Source organism: Coffea eugenioides, chromosome 11 (assembly GCF_003713205.1).
Source record: "Coffea eugenioides isolate CCC68of chromosome 11, Ceug_1.0, whole genome shotgun sequence".
NCBI lineage: Eukaryota > Viridiplantae > Streptophyta > Magnoliopsida > Gentianales > Rubiaceae > Coffea > Coffea eugenioides.
Window position 1 is genome coordinate 28,783,470 of NC_040045.1, and position 19,184 is coordinate 28,802,653.

The 19,184-nt window shown below is 34.5% G+C and overlaps 1 pseudogene; it reads left to right on the plus strand.

Moving 5' to 3' along the window:
* LOC113752199 overlaps positions 1-19,184 on the plus strand; it is a 39,347-nt pseudogene that overhangs the window by 8,704 nt on the left and 11,459 nt on the right.

The following is a 19,184-nucleotide window of genomic DNA, read 5'->3' on the forward strand; positions in this document are numbered from 1 at the left end:
CTCCACTGGGGTAGACTGGGCTGCAGTCTGAGGAATAGGCTCTGGTGGGGGAGAGCCACGTCGCCAGGAGCAGAGGAGGGCACCGTAGTAGGTGTGCGCGAGCTGCCTGTCCCTCCTATGCTCAATAGCTGAGAGAACCTCTTCACTGAGAACAAAGAAAGAAGTCAGTTCGTGCGGCAAGAAAAAAGGAAAAAGAGGAAGAAAAAGAAGATCAAAGGGATTACAAGCTGTTAGCTCCTCGGGGGTGAGGGGTCGGAGGTCAGGTGCAGGGTCGTTCACCTCTGCTCGAATCAGCCCCGCCGACCGGAGCTGGGCATTGCTAAACTCCTTCACCGATAATCGGGCGTCCGACCTGACCAGGCGGTCTAGCTCGGCCGCGGGAAGAGGTGAAGGAATGGGGTCGGATACTTGGGTCTCCTCCCTCCAGGTCAAGGGAGGAAAGCCCGTGTTCTTCACATAGAAGAACTGAGCTTTCCAGCCCTTAATGGAAGAAGGGGTGTGCGTGAACAGCTCGCGGGTTGGGAGTTCTCCCCCGCTCCTGCGAGCAAAATAAAACTAGCCATGAACTGGTCCGCTCACCTTCATTTGGAAAAATGACCTGAAAAGGTCCAAGGAATAGGGAATTTCGAGGATTCGGCACATAATAAAGAAGCCGAGGATCGATCTGATGGCGTTTGGAACGAGCTGGGTTATTCGAATCCCCCAAAAGGTCAGAATTTGGTAAAGGAATTGAAGAATGGGAAGACGGAGACCAGCTATGAGCTGATCCCTGTAGATGGCCACAAACTCAGAAGGAGGTCGGCAAGCATACTCCCCTGGCCGGGCGGCCATAGCCTCGAACTGGGGGGGGATGTCATACCTCCCCACCAGCTCGTCAACATTCCCCTGATCTAGCAGAAGGGGGATAATCTCGACTTCCCCGAAGTCGATATCCGGCCCCCTGAAAGGTCCCGCCCTAGTCCGAGCTGGAGCTACCTCTAAGGGAATCCCTGGGTCAGCAACTCCAGCGTCAGGCCGGACAGGCTGGTCGGATTGGTCCATATCTAAAGCAGGAGAGTGTATGGGGGAAGGAAGGTATTCAGACGAGTTGGAAGAAGAAGAACTAGTGGAAGAGGAGATTATCTCTATGGGTGCAGGTCGGGCTACTCTACGCCTAGGTGCCGAGCTAGTGATGTCTGAGTGTGTGGACGAAGAAGACATAAAAGGAAAAAGGAGACTTACTAGTGGATAAGGAGCTGATATGTGCTTAGAGGGAAGGCGCTACTCTTGGACGAACTCTCTAGGCAAGGAGCGAGCTGATAAAATTTGGGAAGGAAGAAAATGAGAAGGGAATCGTGAAAGTGACGTTTGGTAGGGCCTATTTATAGGCCTCCAGGGCGGGAAGCCGAAAAGTCCCGAGTTAGGAATTTGAATTTATTTGGGAAGGACGGTTATCTTGGAAAAACGGTTGAGTTGACAACCGTCATCATGGGAAGACGTGACCCTTGAAGTGACAGTTATGACAGCATACGTGGCGGTTACCCGAACAAGGCGCGCGGTCGCGGGATCGTGGGTCACACCCCAGGCTGACCTGACGCTTCGAAATTTGGTCCAGACTCACGCGACCCCTCGGTGACTCTAGACTCAAGGGGGGCTAGTGTGGTGGGGCAAATCCACGTGTGGCACGTGTCAGCTCGGCAGACTGCACGCATCAGGTCGGCAATAGAGACCCCAAATCTGGCACGGGCCAGCTCGGCCTGAGGGAGCCAGCTCGGCCGTGTCAGTGGCCTCCTGTGGTGGGCTTGGTGGGCCGCCGCCTCCGAACATTTAGGGGCCGCCGCATAAAACCCTAGGAAGACTCCGAACCCTAAGGGGGCTTTGACTCCCATAAGAAAACTACAACTCACCCGGTCCTATATATACCACGCTACCAAGACTACGCAAGGTACGCACACAAGTATTCTCTACTACTACTCTATTCTGAGGCTAAACTGACTTGACCGTCGGAGCTATTCTGGGGACATCAGTCCCGCCTTCGTTCTCTCTTTTCAGGACCCCTAGTTCGATTCGCCTGCACAGGTCGGCTGCACCTGAACAGTCCGGCTCGTCACAGCTCAGCTCGGATCCGGTTTTTGGCAGTCGCATCAGAGGCAATTATCTACTTTCTGCAACAATTATGTCAGAATATGCGAATAAGAAGACTCGTGGCTATTTTATAGCGGCAGTGTTTGCTATGCAGGGACTTAAAATATTATGTGCCAGTATTTTTGCAATGATGATCTAGCAATTTTCAATGCAAGGTTTAAGGCTCCATCTTATGCAATTGATCCCACTGGCTCTACTGTTGCTCAAGCATATTAGTTCGGAGGATAGTTCTCATGGCTGGGGCAATTCCTGCCTTGCTAACTTACTATTGAAGGATGAAGATGCGAGAAAACGCATGATACACGGCTCTAATTGCCAAGAATAAAAAACAAGCTACAGCAGGCATGCCTAAAGTTCTACAGGTTGATTTAGATTTAGAAGAAGTAATCGTGGAAGAAAAAAAACTCAGAATTCAGAAACTAAAATTGGAATTGGGACTGGAACTAGAAATGGATTTGGTTTATTCACCAAGGAGTCTCTTCGTCATGGGCTTCACTTGCTTGGTACAAAAACCACATGGTTCTTTCTTGACACTGCATTTTGCAGTCAAAATCTATTCCACAAGAATATCTTCAGCTTAATTGGATGGCTTCCTACAGCCAAGACTATGAATGCAGTTCATGAAGTCTACAAGATTGCCAGACTCAAATTCTAATTGCCCTTTTGGCTAGAACAACCACTGGACTCAAACAGGAAATCATATAGGCTTTGTGGTGCTATGCACGTTAACTTTCTTCTTCAGGAATTTTGGATCTAATGCAACCGCATTTGTTGTTCTAGTTGATTCTATTAGACATAAAGAGCAGGATCTTTAGTATGATTTGTAAATTAAAATTAAGAAATAAATTCAAAATTGGCATACCTTGTGACATTGAAGACATTTTGGAGAAGAATTCCACGCCTCTTTATCACCAAGCCTTTCAATCACCAAGGTTGTGAACTATAACTTTACGCTATCTAGTCTTCCCTCACTTAACTCTCTGTTATGTTATTTTAGTGATGGGTAAAAATAATATATGTCCGAGTAGTGAGAGGACCAGGAGCCCTAGAGCATTTATAGAGTCACAATCCCTCCCATCATAGGATAATGATAGATTCTAATATTTTTATCGTACTTTATTTGTCAACCATAATGATAAAATATAGTTTAATAATTACTATAATTATCTAATAAAGTACCACAATAAATATCATATAATACGTTGACATACAACAAATATAGGGTTTCCTACTTCCTCCAGTCATCTATTCTCATTTGAATTTTGTAATTAGTTATTCATATTTATTCATACAGTTATTTATCCTTCTAATTAATGGGAGTTATCTTAATAATATTATGCGTGGTCATGTAGGCCACATAAATATTCTAACATTCTCTCACTTGGACAAATGACTACATAAATAATAATTGTACAGAATCAAATAAATAGAGTGGCCACAATATTTAATCATGTTTATCCTACAATGTTATTAGAATGAATCATAGCGATTATATATCAATTTGAATATATTTCCTTCCATGTATCACAATTCTAACAACTTATTGTAGATAAACCTAATGAGGAAGAAATGGACAATAACTTTGATGTCCATTTAATGGTCCAAATATTAATCATGTGCATAATTCTCATGATAATGTCCACAAACAATAGGATTTAATATTTTACACTTATATGTCCAAACATCAATAATAGCAAAACCCCATTGAAAATATATGTTTGCAAAATATTTTGACACCAATATTTCATTATTGGGTATGCTCAAATGGACACCTTTTGACATATTCATAAAACAATGTAGTACATGATTCACTTTAATGTGCTTAAATCCATTAAAGCACTTACTGTTCTATAAAGATACAATAGTGGAAAGTCTCAACAAAACATAATGGACTTAATTATCCACAAATAGTTAGAAACATAATAGCAACTATACGATAAGCTAATGAGTTCTTTGTGAGTCATATGATCGTAACAACAACTTAGCCAGCATCCTTAAGTTGTAACATTAATGATCATAACTCAAATCTAACGAACTCAAGTAGTTGCAGCTATTTTGTTATTAATATTCTAACTTTAGGTCAATTTACTTGATTCAGCTCCCACTTTTCCTTATATACTTTAATAAAAGTGTCAAAGTTGAATGACCAATAGTACAAAATTGATAAAATATAGGCCAAACAACAAGTACCTTATTGCAGTATTATAGCATCCATATAACTTGCAATTATTTCAAAATATAATAAACAATATTACAATTTTAGATTCTAAAAAAAAAAATTAGTGAAGGCTAGATGAGATAGTTCAAAACACTCATTTTCTATCTCTATTAATACCAAATACATGAAAGGTATTACATATATCCTTCACTTAATAGTTTTAAATAAGAATTGCTTATTATCCAAAATGTGGAAGAAATTATTTTCTATATACAAACCAAATACATGTTATTCCCACTAATCTTAATGTATAACGATTTATAATATCATTCCTCTTAAAACAATATGAAGAATATATTAGTAAAAATAAATCATTAATGGGATATCAATTTGATTTAGATAAAGATTCTCTATCACTTGTAATCAATAGGTCATACTCTCTTTTACATGAACATAAGGTAGACATTTGTTATAGAGATATATAAATCATATCTACTTTAACGTAGCTCCAAACATAATGAACTACAAGTGCCACAATAAATGTCAGCAAAAACTTTTATTAGCATTATAAGAGATTTACTATATTTGTACTCTTTTAAGTTGAATAAGTCACCAACAAGTATATCATTATATCATTTAACACTACCAATATATCATAATAATCCTGATAGACCATGCATTACCAACAATGTTAAACAACATCTTCTATTGTAGTACTAAACTTAAATGTAGTTGTGAAAATAACTATATAACAATTAAGCCTAAAACACACATAAACTCTTGAATTTATAAACATAGATATTAGTAAGTTTACTTGAATTGAGAATTTCCTGACTCCCACTATTTCCTTAATAATTTGATTAGTGGATTTATAATAGAATATTTTTTTATATGATCTCTCAACTAGAGTCATGTTGAGACAATTGATGAAATTTTAAAGTTCTCTTAAAAAGCAATTAATCTCTATAACATAATGGTAACGTGCATGATTCACCTTACCTTTCAACTCCATTATTTGAGTCAAATTACTCATTCTATTTTTTCAAAATCAAGTATTTCTAATATAAAGCACTTTGCAACATATGACAGTATAATCTATGAAAATAATCATTTTTTAGTGCATTTAGCTTCTTTAGGAATTGATTACATATTCCTACATAAGCTAAAACATCTATATATTTTTATTTCAGCTACCTTAAGTGTTGATAATATATCCCCACGTAAGCTGAAAATATTTATCCAATCCATGACATAAATGAAATTCTTGACAATAATGGATGGACATACACTGTACAAGAGTAAAGAAAAATTCAAATTACTATTTATTATGCCCAGAAGTTTTCATTTCTTGATACAAATACATAACTCAAATTTTGTCAATTAAGCATTGTATATTCTTTATCAATGCTATCTATCAAGAATTATACACACAGGACATTCAAATTATCCCATTATAACTTTATTTTCTACCTTTTATACATTTATATATTTATCTCTTGTACAAATATTTTTTAATACAAGAACAAAGACATTAAGTTTGAATGGTTATAAAAAATAAGATAAATAAATATTTTAACCACTTCAACTTGACAGAAAATAGTTCACAAAATTTCGTATTATAACTACTAATAGAGTAAACTCCTTTTGCCATCCATAACATTCTGACCAGTCTACTTTCTGTAATGTAGCCTAAACATATGACATGATAAAATTTAAAATTTTTAGGTCTTTTATTTTATCTAAATACACTTATGAAGACATATTTCAATCTCCTGTGTAAGTTTAATAAGTTTTCATGATGCCAATGTAGTTACATAAGACAAATGGAGTTTTGTTCAATTTCATACATCATTTGAAAATCTAGAAATATAAATTTATTATTTTAAAACTACTATTGCATAATCAACATTAAAGTTGTATTCAATAGTTATTAATTTAAAATAAGCAAATTCTAGATTGCGACAAAATATATTTTGAAAAAAAAAACTTCTATTATGGGTAAAAATACTCCACTTGTATATTCGTAAAGGCATTATTTTCTATAATAGATGCTTTACCTCAATCAAATATGTTCCATTTCTCTTTTGAAACTAAACATACGTTGACAATGTGAATTGTGTGACATAAGACAATTCATCTAGTGTCATTCATAGTCATAAAATGAGGCATTCCATTAAATTCTTTCAAAATAATTTCCAATCATAAAGACAAATCTTTCAATGTTTTTCTAACTAGATAAGGACAACACATATTTATTTTAATATATATTTTCATCCTTTATGAAAACATTATTGTCTCTATTTGCGTTTCTACATTTATGAGATACAATAGTAACTTTAATTGTCACATCTCTCAAACTTAAACTACTCTTATTCTTTCATGTACACATGGTTAAGTGTGAGTAATAACCATATTCTTTAATGTGTATTATAAAAGATTTTTGAATAGTTTAAAGTTTCAAAAGAGAATTTAAAATGAAATGCTCAAGAAATTATCAAAAATTCAATCACGGGATTTACCATAAATAAATCAACAGCTTTCACCTTAAATTCAAGAATTAATTCACACAATTTCAGAGTTAAAACAAAAGGTGTTTTAAGGGTGTTTAGTCAAAATTATACTATAATTCCACAACCACCCTTATGAAAATTTTGACTTTAATCACTTTAAGGGTAATAACCATACATCTTAATGCGAATACAATATTTAATGAGCATATTAATAATATTAATTGCTTGAACTACTTGTATCCAACCATTATATCAGCACATACACATAAAGTGAGATTCACACTCACATGTGCTAATTTAATTTTGCACCCAAAATCAAGAGAACAGAGTAATATGGCTAACATAAGGGAATAATCACTAATTATTAAGTCATAGCACTTTAATTAGGTGTGCATACCTACTAATTCCTAACACACAAGCCTCTTAAGCTCCCCCTCTCGTGTAAATTAAGATAAAATTTAAGTGTGAACAAAATCACTAATTATTAGAATATAATACAAGTTAAAAACAATAATACTAGCATAAGGCGTAAGGATGCTATTTCGTCTTACTGTAAACAGTAAATCTAAACTCATATGCTAAAACAATAAATTAAAGAAATAGTCCTTGCCTTTGAGCATAGAAAAATTCCCTAATTTAATGTCTAGCAAACCAACTTGTTTAATAGATTTACTAAATAATTGAACATTTGGTGAGTAATCGATTGCATCATCGTATCCTACCTTTGGGTTGAATAACGACATGCCAGCAATTCACTCTATAAGTGAGAATAATTATTCACTTATAAAATCATAATAGAAATATTATATTCCATTGGACAATTTAACAAGTGAGTGACAGTTATTCACTTGTACATATTTAACAAAAAGGTTATATACCTTTGGGTAATATAACAACTATTTCATGAATATAGAAATATAATACCTTTGGACAAATTATAATTCTATGATCATGATTTCATATAAATAACCATTTAATAAACTTCATTATAATTAGGTCACTTTGGTGACAATTAATTAATCATCACTATCATGGTTATCTAGGTTATTTAACCTCAGGTTGCCCAAGAATATAACTATATTAGTTTTATATATGGTAACTTGAATATCCATGAACCATTATTAAGAATACTTTTATCTTGGATTGCCCAAATATGCATTTACATATGCTCTCTTAAAATTTGAGCTTTTCATGAAATAATTGTAATTTTTAATATCAGTACAAAACTTTCTTCCCAAAATGTCAATTGTCATTGACGGATACAATGAAGACGAAGTAATAGTGTATACGCACTAAATAATTTGGGTTTCCAAAATGGTTCACCATGGCATAAACTACTGCAACCAAGTAGTATACAATCAATTATGCAATCAACCATCATAATTCAAGCATGAATTTTAAGGTTATTGCAATAAGAGCATATTTTTATCACATATATAATTGCTCATAAATGGTGTTTCAATTTTTTTTTAGGGTAAAATGGTGTTTCAATTCAAGCACAATTTACGGATTCGAATTCTATTTCAACACACAAAACCTTTTATGCCATAGAAGTAATTATGATGCACATAATATGGTTACATTTAGAATCATTAATAGAAGTTTTGGATACTGTAACCGAGCATACATCTAACTCTCCTTAATTTCTTGTGGTTACATACAGCTTAGATGTTATTAAGATAACAATTAAGCTTCTAATAATAATGTTGAATACTTTCCCAAGGATCAGATACAGTAGACTAAACAAAATTAATTGACTCTCATAATCAAGGAAATAAAAACTTCTATTCAGTCATTGTCAATTCCGCCATCCAAAGCCAACTAACAATACGAGTTGATACATGTTCCAAACTGACTAGAATAGTCAATTAATTGGTCTGAAAATTATTGTTCATTCTGTTTTTGTGTTCTTACATATGTCCATTCCCAAAGTCCGATAATATGATTAATCAAGCCTTTGGTCCATGCAACTAGCCACTTAGAGTCATACGCATATGAGCAATTGCATAGTTGACATCCGGACAATCAATCATAGGATTCATAACAAGCATATACATATGATTAAAGACATCTAACTATCACCCAACAATAACAATTCATGGAAAACATAGTCAATAGCATAGATACGTCATTCAAATTTTATCGAAAATTGAGTTCCTCCACTGCTTGAAATTTTAATAGTTATCATTAGAGGAAGCAAAATCAAGGTCGTCATATGCATATGTGGTACGGAAATAATGAACCGGATTCTTGAACTCTATGAATTTTGTCTTAAACTTTATCAACAAAAATAAATCAAAATTAAGTGTGACCTAGTTAATATACAAGTCATAAACTTCAATCTAAAGTTCTGATACCACATGTTAGACATAAAGAGCAGGATCTTTAGTATGATTTGTAAATTAAAATTAAGAAATAAATTCTAGATTGGCATACTTGTCACATTGAAGATATTTTGGAGAAGAATTCCACAACTCTTTATCGCCAAGCCTTTCAATTACTAAGGTTGTAAACTATAACTTATGCTATCCAGCCTTCCCTCACCTAACTCTCTGTTATGTTATTTTAGTGATGGGTAAAAAAAACAATTCCTCCCATCATGGGATAATGATAGATTCTAACATTCTTATCGTACTTTATTTGTTAATCACAATGATAAGATACAGTTTAATAATTACTATAATTATCAGATAAAGTACCACAATAAATATCATATAATACATCCACATACAACAAATATGGGACTCCCTACTTCCTCCAGTCATCTATTCTCATTTGAATTTTGTAATTAGTTATTCATATTTATTCATACAGTTATCTATCCTTCTAATTAATAGGAGTTATCTTAATAATATTATATGTGGTCATATAGGCCACATAAATATTCTAACAAGATCTTCCCGGCAAGGCTACGAATAATGTGCCATGGCATATCGGCTGCATCTGGAAAGTTAGGAGCAATTGTGGGTGCAATTGGATTTTTGTATTTGTCTCCAAACAAAGACAAGGCCAAGACAGATGCAGGATATCGTCCAGGTATTGGGATGAGGAACTCACTCAATGTTTTGGCAGTTATCAACCTTTCTGGCGCACTTTTCACTTTCTTAGTGCCTGAATCAAGGGGCAAGTCTTTGGAGGAAATTTCTGGTGAAAATGAGGTGCAGAGCAGCAGGCAACAAGTAATTGAAGGATGGTCGAACATCATTCATTTAGTGTCATTAATTTAATTTTTGCAGCTTAGAACAATAGATCCATCTGTTCCTTCTTTTTCCAGGAATAGCAAGTGTAGATTTATGCATCACCCTAGAAGCAAAAATTATCTTATTATCTTTCACTCCAAATATGTAATTGTGGTAACTTTCTTGCCCGAAATTTGGTTATGTTATTATATGTGCTCCCTTGCCTGTGTTATTGCATTTCATTCTATACATCTCTTTGGTTGATGCTTCACAAGGCCATAGCTCTTAAAAAAGTGGCATGCATGGGGTGTTTGATCATCCGTTGCCTTGATGTAAAAGCTTAATTTTGTTAGTATTTCTACCAAAGTTTTGCAAGGGAGATATGTTTAATTTGGTAGTATTTACTGTCTCCTCAGAAATATTGCAAAAGTGAACTAATAAATAATTAATTAAAGCTACATGGTGTTGAAGAATTAATCAATGTTTGAACTTTGCAAGCATGCATGGTGTTGAAGAATTGGTGCTGGAAAAGTTAAGATTTTTGAATTTTCCGGATGAGTTTGTTTATAGGCACTCAGAAAGTGTTTACAAAACCCAAAAAGATGTACATTTACCCACTCATTTGTGCACGATAAAATTTGAATCACTATGCACAAAATTGAAGTGATAAATGTTGACAAATTTTATATATTTGTAAACAGAAACCGATTGATTATAAAAACTCGATCGTGCAAGTACCAGACTTCAATCATTTGTCTAGTGCTTATAAAAACTCGTTGAGCTATTGGTCCAACATCAATAGATTATTTAGGTATGTCTAGTCGGCAATTGTTAAAGGGGGCATCAAGTGTGATTTTTTTTTTGATAAAAGTATAATTAGTTTGAGAAAATACCTAAATGCTAGAGTATAGTATATACAAGGGCATGCATTAACATTAGAGACTATTAGAAATGGAATTTGTCGAGATGGCCTTGGTTTAGTGACTGAAATTAAAAGTTCATTAAAGTTTTGGGTTCAAATTCTTCTTTTCCTTCCCCGCTGTATATAATTTACTGCCGAATAACATTTTTTTGTAGTTCTAAATCCAAATCCATCATTGAAGACTTCTAAATCCAACTATATTTGAGTATATTTGAGAAAAAACCGTGGATGCGTTGAGCAATTACCACCCTGAAATACAAGTCCATGTTCACCAATAAATTCCCATGGAACCCTGACTCACATATTCAATCAGAATGGAACTAAATCAACCTCAAAACTTGCTAATAAAAGTTAATTGCCTGGGAGTCAATCCATGATAATCTACTCCACAGTCATGCAAATTACAGTCCAGCTACATCAAATACCTTTTTCTCCTTACGTTGTTCTAATGCAAATTGACGAAGGATTAGATAAAGAGAAAGCTAAGAGTTTTTTCTTTTTTGGGTGTCTTTATGTGTGTGTGTTTTTTTTTCTTCTTTTCCCCTCAACGGTTACCAACTCTTTTCTAATAGCCATTCCTACTTCCATTAATTACAAAGACAGAAGGTTTTGTGACTAACTACTGAATTCATACTTATCTCCTTCTTAGTAATTGCAAACTTATGACTTTATTTAATTCAATTTTTTTTTTAAAAAAAAGGCTTTAGTTTATTCATGCTTATCATTTCTTGCTTTTATCTCTTCCTAGTAAAGTCATCAGGTTATTATCTTTGAAGTTTCTACGGTCTATACCTCTGCTATAATTTATCATAAATTTGGAACTTTAGTAACTGGTTACCATTTGATACAAAGATAAGTGGTCTAATAACTTCTAGTATTAATTTTTTAATTTTTTTTACACCAGGAGAGGGATGAAATTTAAAAAATGGGGAACGAGAAAGGAGATTTAAACTTAGGACCTCTGAATCCGACTTCTAGTTTTAATAATGCATAATAACTTGTACAATTAACAAATTTTGATTTTCCCAACACAAACAATAGCAAATTTTAAACATATATATTTGAATTTTGAAGACAGGGTATCATGTGATATATTTACTTGTTATATTATTGTTAATTTTTCATCACTCCTGTCCACCAATTTATTTACATGTATTTAAATAATATAATTGTCATGTTGAATACGCTTTGCACGTAGGTAACATGTAGTCTGTTGTACTATAAATTTTGTGATTATTACTAATATGGAAAAAACATAAACAAACTATGCCAATATTAAATAATGACTTAAACAATATTAAAAGTTTATTCTAAACATACAATTAATAATCGTAGCAAAGGTAAACAAGTAGCTATTCCAATGTCGGAAGGGAAGGAAGATTCTTTGAAAATAGCTGAGTAAGGAGAAAACTAAATATTAAGAAAAAAGAGAATGCAAATATAATTACAACAAGGGTCAATTTTTTTAACATATTAAAATGAGGGTCAACTACCAATAAAAGACAGTTCAGTGGAGTAAAGTATAATTAAAGCTAAAGTTGAAGGAGGTTTTACCGCATCTAACCCTTATATTAATACTAGCTTTTGGTCCCGCGTTGGGCGCGACCTACAATATTGTGGTTGAAATTTGTATTTGTTAGTTGACAGGGATAGAGTCCAATTGTTTGTTGTGTCTTTAGAACTTGGCAGTAAAATATGATAGAGACGTCGTGGAATTATCTTTTTATGAATTTGGTGCATGGAATTTAAGTCTGTCTTGAGTTTTTGTGAATTAATGTTTAGTTTAATTGTTAAGGAATAATTTTTATGGGTTGTACCTGTTTAACTAAATTTATAATTTTTTGTTACATTAGTTCATGATTAAAAGCGTTAATTGACTTGTTTAAAGACATAGTGATAGTTTGTCTATTGATCGTAAATAATATCTGGGTAAAATGTGGGTTTGATTTCTGGGCAAAGTTTGTTTGGATATCATATTATTTCAAATAATATTTCGTTTGTATCATTAACACATTTCTCAACTCATTTTTTTATATTTCCAATCACCTTTTTATCTCACATACATTAATCACATCACAAAAAGTGTGACAGCCCCACCTTCCCCGAAAGCGTACCAAAGGGTTAGCGAACTGCTTGCCCACCTCTCGTCAGGACTACTAAGACGGTTACACACAAACTCAAACGTTTCGAAATAGATTAGCGCGTTTAAACGATTCAACAACCACAAAACGGAAAAACGAAATTCGAAACTGGAGGTGAATAGTGACTGCCACGTCACAATCCGGCCGGATTCTGGCCGGATACCCGACCAGATTTCCGGCCGGATTGGAGGCAGAGAGCAACTCGGAAAATTTCCAAAATCTCATGTCAATCCAGCCAATAACTGGTCGAATTCTCGGCCGGATTCCCCAGCAGAAATTCCTGCCAAAATTTTTTTTCTTCATTCAAACTAAAAATCCGTCTGAAACTCAATCGAATACAAATAACGTTATATAACTCTATAGAATGAACATTTTCAAACCAAATATAACGCATGAACATGATTATACACTTTTATATACATATGGTTGTAAATTTACAAATCCAAAAGGGAAGCGTTTGGATCAAAATACATTTAGGGTTTTCAACTACCAAGGAGTTATACAAAAGAATATCTATATGTTATTCTTGGTTTTGATGATCACAAAGGACTTTGAAATGTTTATCTAACTCTCTTCATATATAAGTGTTTTTTGCCTGTCAAAGAATCAGGTACGAATATGTCAAGAAATGAAAATCAACCAAAAGAAGAAGCAAAAACAGGACACTCATGTCGGACGTCCGAAGAAATATGTCGGACGTCCGAAAGGATGAAGAACATCAAGAAGAAAACTCTGTCGGACGCTCGTAAGGAAGCATCGGACGTCCTGAAGGATCGGACGCATGCTTCGGACGCACATCAATCTCATCGGACGTCCTAAAAATTCCACGAAGCTTTGATAACTCTCTGGACGACGTTCGGACACAGAAACTCGGACGATAAAATCCCATCGGACGTCCGAACAACAACTTGACTGATTTTCGGACGATGGGATCGGACGATGACTAAGCTGTCGGACGTCCGACAGCCCCAACGGCTAGCTGACTCTTCATCTGCCTTCTATCCGTTGGAAGTATTAATGAAGCCCATTTTTGGTTCCCTTTAAATACAAACGATTCTGAATCAGAAAGAGACTTTTGCACACTTTGTTTACAAGATCTCAAGAGATATTTTAGCTAGAAAATAGTCTCCAAAGCTAGATTTGTTCTCCAAGTGGTGTGAATTTCTTGTGAGCATTTCTCTTGTGGTTGAAAGTTTCATTAGTGTAGCTTTGTTGAGGGTTATCTGAGTGATTGTAAAACTTCTTAGCTTGTCTAAGTGAGGCTTAGGGCAAGGAGGAAGTGCTCCCTCCATTGTACATCTAGTTGATCATCTTTCATCAAAGAGAAGTTGCTCAACCTAGTGATTGGTCTTCAAGTTTGAGGAAAGCTTGGTAGACAATCGGTTTGATATTCTATCTTATTCTTTTTGTTTAATAAAATTCTCATTGCTTATCTATACCTGTCTTTCAAATCAACATTGCTCTCTTCTTCTAATCTACTTGGTTGATCATTACTAGAAAAGAAGGTAAATTTTTATTAAAGAAAAATTGCATAAATTTGATTAAGATTTTAATCAACCTAATTCACCCCCCTCTTAGGTTGTCTTTGGGTCTTACACTATACTAGCTCAACTCATTCTTCAAAATTATCATTGGTCCAAAAGATGGTTCCCTGTAAGGAAAACAAAGTTAACGGAGTGAGCTTTCGCCCAATGAGGTACTATCATTCAAGTATTCAAGGATCACAAAATACAATGTTACTCATGACAAATACACTTATCAAATGAGCAGGAATGACCATCATACATCATTTAAAGAGTAAAAGGATACGGACGGCTCTCAAGAGCCCTTTTCCTCTTTTGTCGTACTTGATCTCACCTTGTTGACTCTCCGTCAACGTTTAAGAGTAACCATTCCCGTAGACTCCACTTTACTCCGATTTCTGTCCGTCACACATACCCCTTACCAAGCCCGAACACCAAACATAATAGAAATTGTAATATTCGAGTATACCGGAATCAAGAGTCTCAATACCCAAAGATTCCCAGAAACAATCCCCACGGCTTGTCAATTTCCCTCGACCAAACCCTCGCTGGCTCGAGTCAATTGACTACCAATGAGGTTGAATTCAGAGTTAACAGTAAAGGTCGTTGGATACACGTCCAAACGACACCAAATTCCAGTACAATCAAGAGAATTCCAAGTGATACAGTAAACAGTCAAATAAGCCATAGAGTACGAGAGTGATAAAATACACCCTCGTCCCATCTAACATAAACCATAATCACAAGCAGTCCAGTCACAGATTTCAAGTACAATCAAGCCACGGAATAACAAACATTTGAGTAGTACACTCACCAATTCAAACAAAGAAATTTCACAAGTTTCTGCCCGATGTATGTCTCGGATCACTGGCACGCCCTATAACAATCAAGAAAACACAATTGAGATTCGGGCACGAGTCGTAAACCTAATCAATAAACTACTAATGCAAGGTCAAAAGAACTTGGAAGTGAAAATAAGAAACACTTGGTGCCAAAGGTTTAGACAACCCCCAAAGTCACTAATTTCCACTCAAAGCAAGCCAAAACCAAGAAATCACATAGACTTTAAAATTGGACAGCATTTCCCCTACAATTTCAGATGTTCCCTCCTACAAATAACCATTTAAATTCATCCAATACAACCACAAATACAACTACAATTCATAAGTTATTCAACACACCTTATTAGGGTTACAATACCCTTCAATCTTAGCCAATCAAGAGTTCCACAACAAACCCTAGAAGAGCCCTAAATTTTGAAACTCTAAAGCTGAAATTTTCCGCACAAATCTGAAATTTCTGCAAACAACTACAACTAACACACAAAAACTCCACTTTAGACCATATCAAGCCATCATTCCATGGCCAACCAACAATCATCATATAAAATCAGAAAAATCACTAATAAATCAGAAATTTATCAAACTCTACTTAAAATCATGAAATCTTCCACAATATAGCATATATAGCCAATAAAACCACTAATCTAACCTTATTAAGAACAAAGAGAAAATTTCTTAGCAACTCACCTTACAAACTCAAGAAAGATAGCAACTTAGAACCTCCTCTTCTAAAACCACTCCACTACCTTCTTTAATCTTACCTAGCAAAGGATTTTTATGGAGTAATTTGAAGTTCTAGTGGTTGGATCACAAGATATGAGCAAGAATGGAAGAAACAAATTGAAGGTATCTCTCTTCTTTCCTCTCAAGAAGCTCGACCAAGAAGAAGCAAATGAAGATGATTTTTGGGTTAAAATTGCTATTTGGTAAAGGTAAAGAAAGACGGTCAAAGTCCAACATCCATTCATGTCGCGACACCTAGCACCCTTTTAAACTCAAACCTATCTTCTTGTCCCTCCATGGTTAAATCATCTAGATAACCTCTAATCATCTCCTAACACCTAGTAATTTAATCCCTTTATGCAAAACTTAACCTAATTGGCCGAATTAATCTCACTTAACGCACTAGCGGGTCCCACGTCCAATATTCACTACTAATATCACATGAACTACTTATTCTAGGAAAATGGTTTTAAAACTATATTTGCTTATAAAAATATCTAGAAAATTAATATAATAAAGAAAATATAGAAAACATGTGCAAAGAAATAAAATAATGCCTAGAAATAGAGAAATTTTCGGGTTCTCACAAAAAGTGCTACAGTAATTATTCCAAATAATATTTCAAATAATACTCTATACAAACAAACCTTTATTAGAGATAGAGGTAGATGTTAATTAAACATGTGCAAGTTATAAGTTTGTGTTGACGATAGGAGTTTGGGAAGTGCAGGCCAGCAGCTGATAGAGTGTGCATAAAAAATGAATTAATTACAGTTTGCCACCTTGAACTTGATCCTTTATAACACTTTGCCCCCTATACTTTAAATATATACTCTTTAATCATATTTTTATGTCATATTAAAAACACATTAAAAAGTACTACAATAACAAAATATAAGCAAATAATTTTCATTCCAAATGCACTAATTAATTTTATTTTTTTAAATAAGTATTTCTATGGCTTTGAAATAAACATATTGAGTTGTTTAGACTTCTTTTTGTGAATTATCTAACTCATTTAGTGCTAAAAGATCGAAATGCATAGTATAATTATGTTCAATGCATTTAACAACTATTAAAGAAATAGGTATTTATTATATTACAATTATTATGTGTGTTTAAGAATTAATCAAGGATATTTTGATCATGAAAAATATAATTTCGCCTTAATCCCATTAAAAGGTTAACCACAAGGGATAAAGGGTATATATTTAGAGTTTAGGGGGGTAAAGTGTTACAAGGGCCCAAGTTTAAAGGGGCAAAGTGTAATTAACCCTAGAGAAACGGAGAGGAAAAAATAGTGATGTGCAATAAATGCTAATGATCTTTGTCAGCCATTAACACAAAATCCTAAATCTGCTCATCCAATTAATTGGACAAATGGATAGAAGAAGGCAAACGGTTAAAATTGGCCTAAAGCACTGCACAAGGTACAACACAAACGTGCAATCGGAAACGTGAAAAGACCCAAAAACCTATTCAACCAACCAAATTTACCAAAACACAAAGAGGCGCACCACAAAGGTTAGCATTAGTCCTTCCAAAATAATATACAACACTCAAAGCACAGCGCACAACACCACCAATACACACGAATACTCTAAAAATCCAAAAATGTCTATCAATGTCCACGGAATTACCACTCAAACCGGACCATCTGCAAACTGTAGCAAACTCTCCTTCCCGCTTTTATACAGTTAGGATAAGATTTTGTTCGTATATTGCTTATAACAAAACAAAAAATATCCTTTAACATGTTAATCACTAGGGTCAGCTTAATGGTCACTTGAGGGCTCTTACAGCCTTTTTCACCGTCAAATTTAGAGTTCGAGTCCTCTGCTTGACAATTGAGGATTATACACACACACACACATATATATATATATATATGGGTGGGTATATATATACATATTTCCTTAAAAATTCTGTCTAATGAGGTACAGTTTATAGAGACTAAGTGTTAAATTTTTTTATATAAAAATTAATCTAAATTAGAAAAGAGCCTACACACAAAGGAACAATAAAGTAAATTTGACGTATTTATTTTTGAAAAAAAAATGAAAGTCTTTATTCAAAGCACCCGCCAAAGCATTCTTTTTCTAGTGCAATTTTTTGGAGTCAATTACATCCATCTCCCTCGTATTTTGACCAAACTACCATTGCATCCCTTGAGTTTTAAAAAATAACAATCACCCTCTTTGACTTAACAGATTCTAAATGGAGTTAAAATTTTGTTGACATTGACAAACATACCCTCTTCTAAAAATAAGATAGCTACTTTAAGAAAAAATATAATATAACTATTTTATTATTTAAAAAAGTGAAAATAAAAAAGAAGCAAGAAGAAACAAATCAAAATCAAGAGTTTGAAAACAAAAGGCCGAATCAAAAGCTATTGGGCATAGTTACCTTCTCCTCCTTCCTTGGCAAACAAAATCCCCTGGTGTCATCTCCGCTCTCATCTTTTACTCTTCGCCACTGATACGAAATATGGGCCGCTTATAGGCCATGTTTTGGGTTGCAAGAGATTGAATCTTTTAGTAATAGTTAGTAGTTTATTTTCCAGATTTCTATTTTATTTGCTAGGAATAAATTCGGTTCAAGACCTCATGTTAAGTTGGATCCGATTTATAGAGTCTAGGCTCACTATTACTTAAGTTGGTTAATTAGCTTTTATTGGGTTATGTTGGACCAGCTTAAAGCCTTCATTGGATCGATTATAAGCTGACCATTAGATAGTGGATTTGAGTAGTGGAATCAGGCCAAAAAGGCCTAGCCTAGCCGAATTAGGGTTTTCAAGTCACTTAGGTTTTCAAATTGTATGGCTATATATAGCCAAGGCAAAAGACCTTCATGGTTAGTTTTTGATGATTAATAACATTACAATGAGAGTTTTCTCAAAACTTCATTGAAGCACCTTGAATATCTTAGATTTGTATCTTAGGTATTCAATTGACTTATCAATCTAGGACCGCGCTAGATTATGGCTTCTTCTACAAATACCGAGGTTCGTTGACCACGTGATCAACGGGTTTAGGTGATCCGCTGCGTTCGTCGTCTTC